Source organism: Oculina patagonica, chromosome 13 (assembly GCF_052425735.1).
Source record: "Oculina patagonica isolate OP01 chromosome 13, crgOcupat, whole genome shotgun sequence".
Lineage (NCBI taxonomy): Eukaryota > Metazoa > Cnidaria > Anthozoa > Scleractinia > Oculinidae > Oculina > Oculina patagonica.
The window spans coordinates 28,703,461-28,717,561 of record NC_135770.1 but is presented as its reverse complement, the minus strand read 5'-3'; the positions used below and the strand labels follow the sequence as shown (position 1 = coordinate 28,717,561).

General features: G+C 36.5%; 2 long non-coding RNA genes across 5 annotated transcripts in view; one reads left to right on the top strand and one right to left on the bottom strand.

Annotated features, from left to right (window-relative positions):
• Positions 1 to 9,822, top strand: part of LOC144637313 (uncharacterized) — a 180,900-nt gene extending 171,078 nt beyond the window's left edge. For 2 of the 4 annotated variants that reach the window (XR_013567697.1, XR_013567696.1), the window contains exon 3: positions 9,741 to 9,822. This is a non-coding gene — a long non-coding RNA (uncharacterized LOC144637313). Of the gene's footprint in view, positions 1 to 2,800; positions 2,907 to 3,385; positions 3,593 to 7,374; positions 7,482 to 8,279; positions 8,392 to 9,740 lie in introns of those variants that run through there. The other 2 variants (XR_013567695.1, XR_013567699.1) reach the window with 2 other exon arrangements.
• LOC144637320 (uncharacterized) overlaps positions 1 to 13,937 on the bottom strand; it is a 56,263-nt gene extending 42,326 nt beyond the window's left edge. The window contains exon 1 of the long non-coding RNA XR_013567704.1: positions 13,574 to 13,937. This is a non-coding gene — a long non-coding RNA (uncharacterized LOC144637320). The remainder of the gene's footprint in view (positions 1 to 13,573) is intronic.
• Between the last annotated feature and the right edge of the window lie 164 nt (positions 13,938 to 14,101).

The window sequence follows — 14,101 nt, the reverse complement described above, 5'->3', positions numbered from 1 at the left end:
TCTATAATATCCAACCTTTCGTTTAAGACATTAGATTTAATTTTTGTCCGAAACCTAAAATATCACAGAAAACTTGTAATTGCCTGTGATAATCAAGCTTTGTTTAAGATAAAGATAGTTCCATGCCAAAGTTAATTACATGTAAATGTGAAAAACCTTCTAAGAACAGTGCCTCCTAAAACAATCGTCGCTAAGTGTCTACAACTTTCTTGCTAACCAGCAGGTGTAATGGGTTTTACATTTGATAAGTCAGGACTAACAAACAAAGTCAGGACTAACGAAACAAGGTTCTTTTGTCACGTAAATGTATAAAAGGAATTTAAAAAGGGAACAATTAAGAATGGAATTTAACATCTTATATCTGGGGTATATACGAAAATGAAGGGAAACAAGACAGGTTTTGTAGTCAATGTAACGTTATTAACGCGTAGGAATGCTTTTAGCTGACGCAATGTTATCCCTGTTGCAAAAGACAGCTACTGCACACAAAAGCATGAATTATACCGTACCGTAAGGGTTTAAATCACATCAACTCTTGCCATTCTCCAAGTCAGTACAGTGTTTGAAGAGAGAGTATTTTTTCCATCGCCATCCCATTTCAAGTTCCAAGAGAAAGATAGGAATGATCAGAGGTCAAACGAACCAACAGTGTTATTTTAAATTTATCAAAGAGAGGGTCCTGAAGCCCAAATTTTGCCCAAATCCTACTTCCCATCCTATTTTTCGTCAAAGTCCGTCCCAGCAGTGAAAATTAAGGGAAATCCCAGTGCGTGGTAAAAACATCTCAAACGTACTATATGTATTGGTAATCAAATGGTGACGAGTGAAATTAGGAAATAATTTGGCTCAGGAAATTATTAGCATTTTGACAAAATGCAAGTGAAAGTATTTCCTAATTTCACGAGTATATCATTTGATTACATTTTAATATCATAGGTGACGAATTACGCTTGCAATCGTAGGTTTTTGACTGGTATATTGCATCGCGTACTCCGAGCTTTGAAAAGTTGAAAGCATACATTTTGCTCAAGCTCGCAAGTTTTTTAAGTCTTTGAAGAAAACCTTTTAAAAATTCCTTTTTGCTGTTGACAAAAAGTTTCAAAGATGAATCAACTGTCAATTATTTCTCACATTATGACCGTACGTAGTTCGTCTTGAATGAACTGAAAAAGGATGCCCGTATAAAACGCTCAAAAACCCGCTCGATGCCATTTAAGTCTTGAAGTCGTTTTGACGTTTTAAAATATAAAATATTTTATTACATGGCCAAGGCTAGCTGGCTTAGATGAAATTCAAGCCTTAATGAACAAAGTTTAAGCTTTAAAACATATTTTATTACGGACGCCATCTTGCTGCTAACTACGTTGCCATGGCAATTTTATAATTTCACATGTGAAATTATAAATTAACGTTAAAATTTCGCGCCAAAATTAAGGAGTAATTTGTCACCTTTGATATTATTGTATTAATTGCGTTGCTGTAATTGTCCGAAATAATGTTTTTATTTCTGCTAGTTATTTTTATTTTTTTTTTATTTTTTCGTATATAGAGTATAGACTACAATTATTTACACAAATGTGTTAATAAATATATTCTGTACACGGGTAGAAAACTTAAACTCGTAGAACTGCTCTTGCACGCTTCAAATTGCTAGAAAACTGCATAAAAACAATCTTCAACAATGCAGAAACATTTCTTCTTCATTTTATCACAAACAACATAGCCGTGAAGCCGATTTAAGGAAGCTTAAATATTTACAAAAGCAATTTGTTGTTTTGTCATGTATCAGCTGACACTCTTCCCATTTAGGCTTTTGTACATTATGCTAGCATTTTTTCGAGTATTTTAGTGAGGCAAAAGCATTGAGCATTATTCGAGCACTTTAGTGGCATTTTCCCGGAAAATTGATATCTTTCCCGAGAAAATTTAAAAGAAATTATTTTTTTTAGAGAAAATGAAGACTAAAACTCGAAATTCAACTACAAATAGCTTTCTAGAGATAGTCAGCTACTTTCTGTACTTAGCCTCGAAGATGATTTCGAGGATTATGATTTTTTGTCAGTATTTATGAACATGTATACGTTGATGTTGTTACTTGCAACACTTGTACATTTTTGTAAGTGTTAACAGTTAACACCATGTTAAAACGGTTTGTATAATTAGCATTATCCGAGCATTTTAGGACGTGACTTTTTGGGGGGTGACCGAGCATTTTAGTGGGAAAATGGAGCATTAAAGTGGAGCATTTTAGTGGGGAAACAAAAGCATAATGTACAAAATCCTATTCCCATTCCCATTTTTTGTTTGTGATTCCCAGCCCCAGTGACCGAAATCCCATTTCTCAGTGAAAAAAAATCGGCAAATCCCAGTTCCCTTTTTACCCCCTCAGGTCGCTACTTCTTCATTTTTTTGAATAAATAACATTACAGTACATTGCATGTACACTACGCTACGTTACGTTACGTTATGTAACATTTAGTACATTACACTACAAAGCAAAATAAAAGGCAACCGTGGTAGATTCTACTTTATTCAAACGTACAATGTGCTGAAAATCATTCAAATCATTTTTGGATCAAAAACCAAAGATGGATAAAAATCAGGATCTCGTGGGCTCCTGTAAAAAATGAATCTCTCATCAGGATAGGACCATGTTCACTATTTTGCATGACACTTGTCCATAAAATTGCAATTCAGTTCCTTTTTGTTTACCGTCTTGTCTAAAAACGGACGGCCGCAAAAGAAAATTTAGCGATTTTTTGGAGATTCTATAAGCATATCTACTATTTTTCTGTTACAGTTAAACAATGTTTTATTTGTGCCTGTTACTGATTATTCTGGGGACCATTGCCGTGCCGGGCGCACGCCTAGGAAACCAATAGGACAACCCCATGCATTTTCGTGCCTGTGAGTGGTCATTTTTTATGACGCCCTTTCGTTGTTAAAATTTTATTCTTTTAGCTTATTTGTGGACGTAAAAAGCAAATGGGTTTGTAACGTATCTCTTCAATTTAATTCCGTTGAAAGAATACAGCCTACAACTTTAAAGATGGCAGTTTTGTGAATCCACGCACCAAAACGAGGTTCGCATAACGAGGTGCCTTTTTTCATACAGAATGTCAGGACTGTTACACCTGTTTACTAATTATTGAGACACCCACTTGTGAGCATTTGCGAAGTTTACGTAGAAGATTAAATTTGTCTTTCCCTATACCAGCAATTCTCGCCTTTGTTACACTTTGACTTTTAGTAACAGTAACAAACTCCACTGCATGTTTTCCTTTTTTAACTTGCCGAAAATTCTATTTTAATTAAATATTAAAAAATAGCCTTAGGAAGGTGAATGCAACTAAGCATGCGCTGTTTGCAGGCCCAACTGGCGGCAGTAAGTCTAGATAGCTGTAACCAGCAATTAAACACAATTTTCGTGCTTGACAGATGTCAATTTTATATTTGATTGTTACTATCGAGGGCCACGTAAAGCACAGAAAGCCACCGATTGCATTCAGTTCTCCACAGAGCGCTAACCAGTGACGAAGGCTTATTACATAGAAGAAGAAAACAAACACCTGACCGAGAAAATCCCACTGTGGTGAGTCATGTTTGTGGTTAGTTTTGCAATATTAACACTGAGCTATGTAATATGGTTGCTCGCGCTTTCGTGCTCTAAAGCAAAACGAGTTCATGAGGATAGTTCTTACTCAAAACCGTTCCTGTTCATTTTACAATATACAAGGCTCCAAAACATATTTTACTCTTGCAAAGCCGACCGCAAATTAAAAACAATTATAGTAAAATCGTACATCTACAAAGTCAAGAAAAATGTTTCTTGCTAGAATTTCTTCTTCTCGGGTTCTGTTGTTGAGGAAACCTATGGATGTTTTTAGCCTAATGATTTATTAGGCAAGATATGTCCTGACCGATCCTGAGAAGATCGACGACCAGTTACCATTTTTTAATTTCATCGCTTTTGGCCCTTTTAAGCTTTAATTGTTAAAAAAGTATTCGAAGAAGTCCTTTAAGAAAGTAAAATTCGTATGCTATATTTTTATATTTTTGTGTTTATTTGAATGGTTGTGGATATTTTACTTGTGAATATTTAATGAAATTTTATGCACCGGTTTAGCGCACAGTGCCTTTACCCCGTAACTCGGATTAAGTAATTCTTTTAATAAAAGTTAAACAAGATTTCGTGTTCAAAACGTTGGTTCGTGTCTTCATAAGTATCAATAAAAAGTTAAGCAAAGTTTTGCGTTCAAGGCGTCTTCATAAGTATGAATAATAAGTTAAGCAAAGATTCGTGTTCAAAGCGTTAATTCGCATCTTCACAAGTATCAATAAAAAGTTAAGCAAATTTTCGTGTTTAAAGCGTTGTTTCGCGTCTTCACAAATAAGAATAATAACTTAAGTGAAGTTTCGTGTTCAAAGCGTTGGTTTTCGTCTTCGCAAGTATCAATACAAAGTTAAGCAAAGTTTCGTGTTTAAGTTTCAATGCGTTGGTTCGCGTCTTCGCAAGTGTCAATAAAATGTCAAAAAAAATGTTAAACAAAGCCATAGTTTCGTGTTCAAAGCGTTGGTACCCGTCTTTACAAGTATCAATAAAAAAGTAGAGCAACGTTTCGTGTTCAAAGCATGGGTTCGGAAGTCTTACGGGTCCTCACAAGAATCAATAAAAAGTTTAGCATACTGGAGTCTCTCTCCGTGGATATGAAGTTTGTTTCAGTGGATATGAGTAATTGCTGAATTTTCACAATGACAATAAACATAAAAGGGAAAACATTCAAGCGTCGTGTTCATGTTCATTAAGTTCCAAAACATTATTGCAAAGGCTACTTTTTAATTTTGATTAAAACAAGAACACGTCCGTAAATATAAAAATAGTTTTCACGCTGAAATAAATTATAAGTAAATGTAGAAAACCTTTTAAAAACAACGCAGAGGTGTCTTCCAATTATTTAAAACAACTTTCTATTAAACAATGCTTGATAGTCAAAAAGATACAATTAAGTTTAACATGAATTATTTCTGTGATATGGTAGGTTTCATACAAGGTTTTCGTCCCTTAATTTTAAAATAGCTCTCACTATTATATGAAAAATAATTAAAATGGGGACTTAAAAATAGAATAACATTCAGTCCCGTGCTGGGGGATAATAAATAAAGAAAGGAAAGCAGACAGATATGTTTTTTGTAGTCAATGTAACGCTATTAACGCGTAGGAATGCTTTTAGAACAGAGGGCTGGCGGACACAAAAGCATAAATTATATACGAAGTCTAATGGGTTTAACTAAGAGCAACTCTGGCCATTCTTAGTCAGTACTTTCCCAACACGCCTTGATCCTTTACGAGTTTCAAGAGAAAGGTAGGAATGATCAGAGTTAAAGAGACCAAAAGTCTTATTTCAAATGTGTCAATTCAGCGATGGGGCCGGTTTATTTGGAAGTTTTGTTAAATGCTGCTTCGCAATAGTAAAGCAAAAACCCCAATCGACCTGTTTTCGAAGTTTGAAAAAGTCCTATTTTTTTCTCTTTAATCATGTCATATACAAAATAATACAAAACAAAAATAATACAAAACAAGAATAATTATCGCTTTATATTTAAGACATGTTTGGAACGAGTACAAAAGGGAGTGAGGTTTAGACTTCAGTCACTCCTTTCAGCTGCATTGCATATGTTATGTTTAAAAACCTCCCAAAAACTTGGCTGAGTCAATGCTGATATTGAAAGCTGAAATCGTAAACATCGCAAAATAAGATAGAGTTAAATTTGTTCAAACATACAATATGCTGAAAATCATTCAAATCGCTTTCCCAGTTAGAACATGTAAACTCTGTGAGATATATTTAGCTTGATGTGCGGTGGTTTAATTGTCTGCTATTCTGCGTAACACTTGCCATGATTACTTCCTTAAAATTTCTAATAATTGAGAACGTTAAGTGAAAAAACTGCTGTTTAATGTCAAAGACTCGCTAAAGGCTCAAATCGACCCAAACTTCGACACTGCAGTAAAAAAAAACCTCCTTTGGTTCAAGAATTCTAACATATGTAGTGAGATGTTTCCACCAGCTGTAACGTCTTTCTAGTGTTGGTATTACTAGACGGTCAACATTGTATGTTTTTCTTCTTTCCAAAAGCCACAAATGATGCTTATTTATTTATTCCGAACGAATTACTCTTGTAGGTAGACCATAGTTCAACAAATAAACTGATGATAACTCCCAAGTTAGGCGAGCGCATGCTCTAACCAAACTTGTAAGTGATGGCCACCTTTTTAAAAAATATCAAGTGTACATGACGTTCGCCTGGATAGAGCAACGGGCGTGAAAAAATATCACATCTTTTCAGCAAATTTTGATCTGCAGAAAAAAAAATGGGGCTATATGTTATAATTATTTTATTAATAATAATAATAATAATATTTAATACTTATATTGCGCTTTTCTATAAAAATATTCAAAAGCGCATTACAATAATCATTTATTAAACTAAATTAAAAAAGTTACACAGTAAAAATGAATTTAAAATTACAATATTTACATATTAAAATTTCCAGAGTAATAGTGAAAGGTAGTAAATAGTAAAATTTAAGAATCACAATATTAAATCAAATGAATAACAAATCTAACTAAAAGCCTTTCTAAATAAATATGTTTTAACAGAACGTTTAAAAGACTTGATGGATGTTTCCTGTCTTATTGGCAGAGGAAGACTGTTCCATAAGAATGGGGCAGCTATCAAAAATGCCCGATCTCCCAAAGTCTTTTTCGTTTTCAGCCGAGGTCTTTCTAACAATATACCACTATTGTTACGGCGTAGTTGATAATGTGAGGCCGGTAAGACAGAGACTAGGTCCTTAAGATAGCTAGGCGCTACACCGTGAAGTATCTTGAATGTAATAAGAAGAATCTTAAAATCTATGCGAAAGCGCACTGGTAACCAGTGGAGTTCACGTAGTAAAGGAGTAATGTGACAATACTTAGGTGCGCGGTAAACTAATCGTGCACTGGCATTCATGACTCTTTGAAGTTTCTTAATTTGATGCTCAGGAGCACCGTACAATAAACTATTACAATAATCCAGCCTGCTTGTGATGAACGCGTGAACATTCCATACGGACCATTCAAATTGAAAATTATTGGGTAACATACCAAAGATGGATAAGAACAGGACCCCATGGGCTGCTGTAAGGATTGAATTAATCATCAGGAAAGGTATTAGAGGCCATGTTTATTTTATTGCAGGACACCTTTCAATGAAATTTCAGTTCAGTTTCTTTTTTGTTTACCGTCACACGGCTGCTATTTTTGCAATTTTCCCCCATAACATAATACAGTGACTTTATAATCATACCGCTTGTTTTTTCTGTTACAGCAAAACAATGTTTCATTTTTGTCTGCTGCTGATCATTCTGGGGACCATTACCGTGCATGGTGCAATTTATATTGATACCAAACGTGCAAGTCATGTTCTTGCCAAACGTGAGTTGTCCTTTTTTATTTCAACCTTTTGTTGTTCAAATTTCATTCTTTTAACTTACTTGCAGACATGAAATAATTTTTTTTTTAAGTATCTCTTCAGTTTAATTCCATCGAGAGAATCAAACTAAAACTCTCATGATGCCGGTTTTCCAAACTCACACACCAAAACGAGGCTTGCGTTATCACCTGGCTAAGCGCGCCAAATGATTCACATACATTACTGATAGGTTTAAGTGTGACTCTTCTATAGTTAAGGGCCTGTTTATAGTCCAGCCGTCCTGGAGCTATTACCCAAGCTCTTAGAAAGTTACTGCGTATTTTTTCTAAAGGTTTCAACAGTCTTTAGCCGCCAAACTATTTTTTGTTGTTGTTGGGTGGATTAGCATAATCCTTCCTACGAAAACATCAAATTAATTACCTTTTGTTGAAAGAAATAATTTCTGTTCGATAGAAAAACAGCTTATTTTGGTTAAATGGCACAGTTTTGGCTTAAAATTTATACATACAGAACACAGGTTTAGTCTTATCCCGGGTGTCATCCCGGGGATGACATCTCCATGGGATAGCCTTGACATAACCGTTTACATGGCAAAAAGGTGGCCAGCCTAGAAGGGTGCCACGGGCAAGGAGACAGGGTGTCTTGGTTAGGCGGGTTACCTTGTCTAGCATGTAAACGCTTCGATGAATTTTAAAAGGATTTGTATAAACCATTGACTTGCTCAGTGTTACTCGCTTAGGTGGGTAACCTGGTAAGTCGGAGCACCCTGTCTCAAGTGACAAACCTTTTCTCCTTTACAGGGTCCTGCACAGGGTCTTGTGTCTCGCACAGTGAGCTAGGTTGCGGGTACACGGGTCGGCCGTGCCCTGGCTCATGTCCAGTGGGTGAAAGATGCTGCTGTTATAGGTATGGGTAAGAATTGAGCAAATACCAAGCTAATTAATGTTGATGCTGTCATGATAACAACTTCGTTAGTAAACATCTTGCATCATCACTGACACTCATCGATACCAGTTCGCTAAGTATTTTACTCATGCCCTGTGTACGTGTGTGAGTTTGTTGGATGGGGGGAGGTACTGAGCTCCCAAAAAACGTTCGTTTTGGGTCGTCTCTGCCTTCTCTGATCCACCGCCTATGTTTCCAAACTTGCAATAATGCAAAAGTGGCACAATCCTGACTTTCTGTCCTTTTCTCGCTGCAATAAGAACTTATGGACGCAAGAAGCCATTAACATGTACAATTAACAGGAGCTGATCAGCTATCAGTGAATCACACCGCCTTAGTATTCCCACACATGCAATTGCCAGCCCAAATGTTGCCCAAATCTCATTTCCCAGTCTAGTACTTTTCCGATTTTCCAAATCCCAGTCCCAGTTCTACTGTTTATTTGGTTGTGATTCCCAGTTCTCATATTACTCCTTCAGGCCCCTCGTCTTTGAAATAATGAGACTAACTTATCATATCGGTTTCGCATTGTGTCTCGGTCACCTTACACTTAAAGGGGTGGGGGTGGGGAGGTTTGAAATTAAATTCTTTTGTGGCTGCCAACTACCTTATTATAGGAAATTAACGCTTGTGTTAATTAAGGTATTTGAAATTAACGCGACTTAAATTAACGCGAATTAAAGGAAAAATTACTTTCCAATAAAGGAAATTAACGCGAAAGAGGGGGTAACATTTCAAAATGAAGGAAATTAACGCGACGTACACAACAGGAACAAGTATACTTCAACACTTGTAGACCTATAATCTTAAACGAAAGCAATGTTCGTGGTACTTTTACCACTTTGAGCGTTCTTCGCAGTATCAATGACAGTGGCAGATAAAATTATGCTTTTTCCTTGGAGTCAAGAACGTCTGGACTGTAACGAGAAATTGGGACCAAAATAACGGAAATTAACGTCATGGAAATTAACGCTCCACTTAATTAACGGTGCGGAAATTAACGTTAACAAAAATTAACGCGACTTAAATTAACGCGAATGTTTGAAATTCGCGTTAATTTCATGACGCGTTAATTTCCTATAATAAGGTATTCGCACTGAATCCTGTTTTAAATAGCCTCGTGTTTATGATATCAAAGAAAAATTTTGTTGTGGAAAACACATTTTACAAACAAATCTATGAAATTTTATGGATGATTGCACAATTAAAACCGCTTCTCACAATACTTTACCTGTTTTCATTTCTTCTCGTTGGAACATAAGTTACATCTGAGTGGTATGCTTCATGGTTATTTCATTCTCTTTCTCTTTTTCCAGGCGCTGATGGTGGTGATGAGGTCTGTCTCCACAAATGAAACGGCGACCATAACTGATTCAAATGATTCATTCATTCATTGATTGATAAAATAAAATAAACGCTAAAGCAATGGAGTTAATCGCGGGTAGCCATAAGGAAGCACTTAATTGTAACCTTACCGAAAGAAACAATAATGTCAGAACGAAATAAATAAAGGCTGAATCATTAAAGAATGTTTCTTTTGCTTCCACTTAGTATTAGTTGGTTAGCTCAGTTGGTAGAGCGCCGGACTTCTGTGCGGAGGGTCTCGGGTTCGAGCCCAGACCGGACCAACACTCAGGGTCTTAAAATAACTGAGGAGAATGTGCTGCCTTTGTGATGACAACTGCAAATGGTTAGACATTTTAGTCTTCTCGGATAAGGACGATAAACCGTAGATCACGTCTCTTGCATCTTCACGGTTATGGTCAGCAGGGGACGTTAAAGAACCCACACACTTATCGCAAAGAGTAGAGCATGGAGTTCCCGGTGTTGTGGCCTGGTCTTGTTCCGAAATTACTTTGGGGGCATCTGTAAAAATAAATCCTCATTCGTTGTAAACTGCATAATTGCAGTCTGTCGAAGTCCCTCGCAAAGTGTTGTAAAGCGCATTGAGCATATGGAAATGCGCTATATAAATACCGTCATTCATTCATTCATTAAACCGAGAATGTGAAAAAGAAAAGAATGTCAAAAAGGCACGATGGTAATCTAGGGATGAAGGTCATTGATTTCTACAGAAAAAGTACAAACGTGATGGCAGCAGCGCGTCGTATCCGTAGTAACTAGTCAGTTGAAAAACTTTAAGAAGCAGCATCTAGAAGGGCAATTGATACCAAGCTGAAAACAGAGGAATAGGACAGTTACGCGCCGACCACTTCAGGGTTTTTCTCACTTAAGAACATTGCACCCTGTGGAAACCTCTAATGGAGCGCACATCGTCTCTCCTCCCACACCCCCACCCCACCCCTTTCTATTATAAAGGCTCGTATTTTCAGAAAAACTGCTACACGTGCTTGTTTCGTTTTCATAACTGCTATTTCCATGCTCGTCTGAGTTAGCTCAGTTCGCCTTAGCTCAGATGTGGAGAAGCTTACATATAACCCCAACAACATTCAAAGCACTGGAGCACCGCACTTATCAATGCAAAAAAGATTGAAGTACCATAAAATTCATGTTGAGGAAGTCTGACACAGAACTGCTGGTTAACATTCTTCGTTGCAGGGCAGTACGAGCAGGTTTTCGAGTCGTTAAGTTGCGGCCCATCAGTGATTGTTGTGTCTTATGATCGTTTTATTAGGGATTGATGTGCTTTCGCGCGCATTTAATTGATTTAGGACGAAACATTTTTTTTTTAACAGCAAATTTCAACTTTTAAGGGCAACTTTCAATGGGAGAACCAATCAGTTACACGGATTTTCAATAGAACACAAATGAGTGTCTTCCAATAGGCATCTTTCGATATATTACAATTCAGATTGGTAGCGAGGCCCAGAGGACATACACAAAAGAAATTTTACAAGCATGTTTATTCATTTCTTTTGTTTGTGTCCTTTAGGCCTTACTACCAAGCTGAATCTTAAAATATCGAAAGGAGCGTATTAAATATAACCAAAATCAAGAAAACCGTTGCACTCTGGGAACAACTTGATCGACTGAAACATCGTGCTTGTACTGAAATTAATCGCTTCAAGATGCTCGAGATACATGGCTGATAATTGGGGGCGAGGGGAGATTCGCTTGCTGCAGAGAAGTAACCGGGTCTCTTCAAAACAGCAACAAGTTTTTAATATCCACATTCTGCCAAACTTAATTTTAAAACAAAGGAAATGAAATAATATTTCCGTTAAACCCTACTCACACGCGATTACGATGGTCCATGCAATAGTATAATGGACAACTGATCTTATAATTGATCTTACACGTTTTTATCTGCTTTTGACACTATCGTTACAGTGGACATATTTGGTAATTGGCTCCTGCAAACATCCTATAAAATTGTCTGGAAGCAATATTTAGACGGAATGGTTAAACCAATTTTCAACTTTGGACAATAATAGCATTTCACCGCCGAATGCTCAGCGACAACTCTCAACAATAGCTCCCATCCCTAGCTAGACCACGCCCTATGAAGGCTGTAAGGAGTTTCATTCCCAACATGTCCACAATTAGAAGTTAAAGCTTATTTATTAATGGTTTTATACGCATAACTACTTAAATTCTGTGCAATTCATGACTGCATCAAGCCAACAGTTAATCACAAGTCTGCAAACTGTTCATGCACGACTACAAGTCACTTAACCTTGCAGGATTTATAATCCACTTATGGTAACTTTACAGTATTAATCTACTGAAGTATCAATAATTATACCTCTTTTGTCCTATAAAGAAATTTAACGTATTATTTTACTAAATCGCTGCTTTGAGCTTTCTTGGTTAACAAGAAGCAGTGGCAAAAAACTCCGAATTATAATTGTCTCTGAAAAGTTTTCCCATGGAGTGAAAAAAAATTAACTGCAGAGCGCGCCATCGGTATATTAGTGTTTTGTTTTGTTTCACGAGTCTACCACAGCAAGTGCATGGTTCATTATCTATCGTAGCATAACACTCCCGGAAATACCAAATGAATACCGACATAATATCAACTTCTTCTTTACTGCAGCGTCAAATCGATCCTTGAACGGTCATCTGTTAGTACATCATTATATCTCACACGATGCGTTTCTGAAACAAACAGCTTCAGAAAACATTGTTTCAAAGGAAGTTCGGCTGAGGTACACGTTCCCTACAAAGGCTTTCCTCCAATTTTGCTTCAAAATTGTAAAAGGTTTTCTGCAAAAGCGCATCTTTGTTTATCGATCATCAAACGCTAGAGGAGTACTTCCTGAGGCTGTGTAATGAACCGTTTTCGCCTTTTATCAAGTAAGCGCATCAGATTAACGCAAACGGTGTACTGTGCTTTTTCCGCAACATTTCTGAAACATTGCTTTTCTTCTAAATAATAACGACATATTCTAATGTATACTGGACTGTTACCGGCTTTGCCGGGCTCACGGCCTCACAGAAAATTCGTTAACAAAGGCATACTGATAGGTATTCATGATTGAATTTAAAGAAGCTACTACTGCATCGACGACAAACGAATCACGGAATTCGCGCAACAAATGTTATAATTATCAAAAACAACTTTCAACTAAGCCCCTGGCATCTCACATTCTCCACACACCCAAGGAGATTTCCCACAAACATGTCCACATAAAAAAAAATTAATCAATTACTTTTTTTCAAACTGTACAAAAAACTATAAACGCTAAACACCGCACTAATTGAGTACTGAGTAAGAGTTTTCTGTGACGGCATTAAATATTCAGTCAATCAAAAAAGTTCATCTCAGTCGAGATTTCCACAACGCAATAAAGCTTCCAATTTTAGTCCCCAGTCTCCTTCTGTCATCTGATTTCTTACTTGGAAAGTTGTTCTGAAATGTGGCTCTTGTCAGGCTGTGTTAACGCATTTTCTGCGTGTGACGGTGATTTTGTCATTTCCCTGACGTCATACAAGCTTGCTTGTTTCACGGTCAGTAGATGGGTGAGAAGAGCTGTACTGGACAAGCATGTGATCACCATCTCCAAATCTAACACGCGCCAAGAGACTTTGACAATACGTGAACTTTCAAACCAATCAATGGCCAACAAGATTATATCTAAGGCTAATCGTTTTTCTACAAACATACTTGATAAAAGCCGTTTAGTTTCCTTGTATGAAAATTTTAAAAGCACAGTGGCTTTGCTAGGCCAATCATGTCTACTTGCACCGTCCTTTCAGTTTTACTCGCGTTTCAGCTCTTCCTTACTGATCTTTACAACCACACTAAATAATAATTAATTTATTGTGAAGTGGAAGACTCAGAAATAAAGTTATACTGCAGACATTGCTATTTACAGCCAAAAAAAATTAAATTTTTAAATTTTCCAAATTGGGGAATGGCATTTGTAATGGTTTACAATAAAAAGTGAAAACGCAAATCCTTTGCGAAAGTCCTGTTTTCTATTTTGATACACAGAGAACCGCGGGATTTTTCTACCGTTTACTTGAAGAAGAATTGGTCAACTTGTAAATGGACTACTTTAAATTCTTTTCATCTCGCTGGCTTGAAAAATAATTATAGCGACGAGGTTTTTGTTATATTCTATTGTCATTCATTTATTTATTCATTTATTTATCTATTTACCTATGTAGTACGGTTCTTTTTTTTTTTTAGAATTTTAGTGTAAATATTTTAACTTTAAATAGCTTAGATATATAATAATGTAAATAGTGTCCACAATTAGTTTTTTAAGCT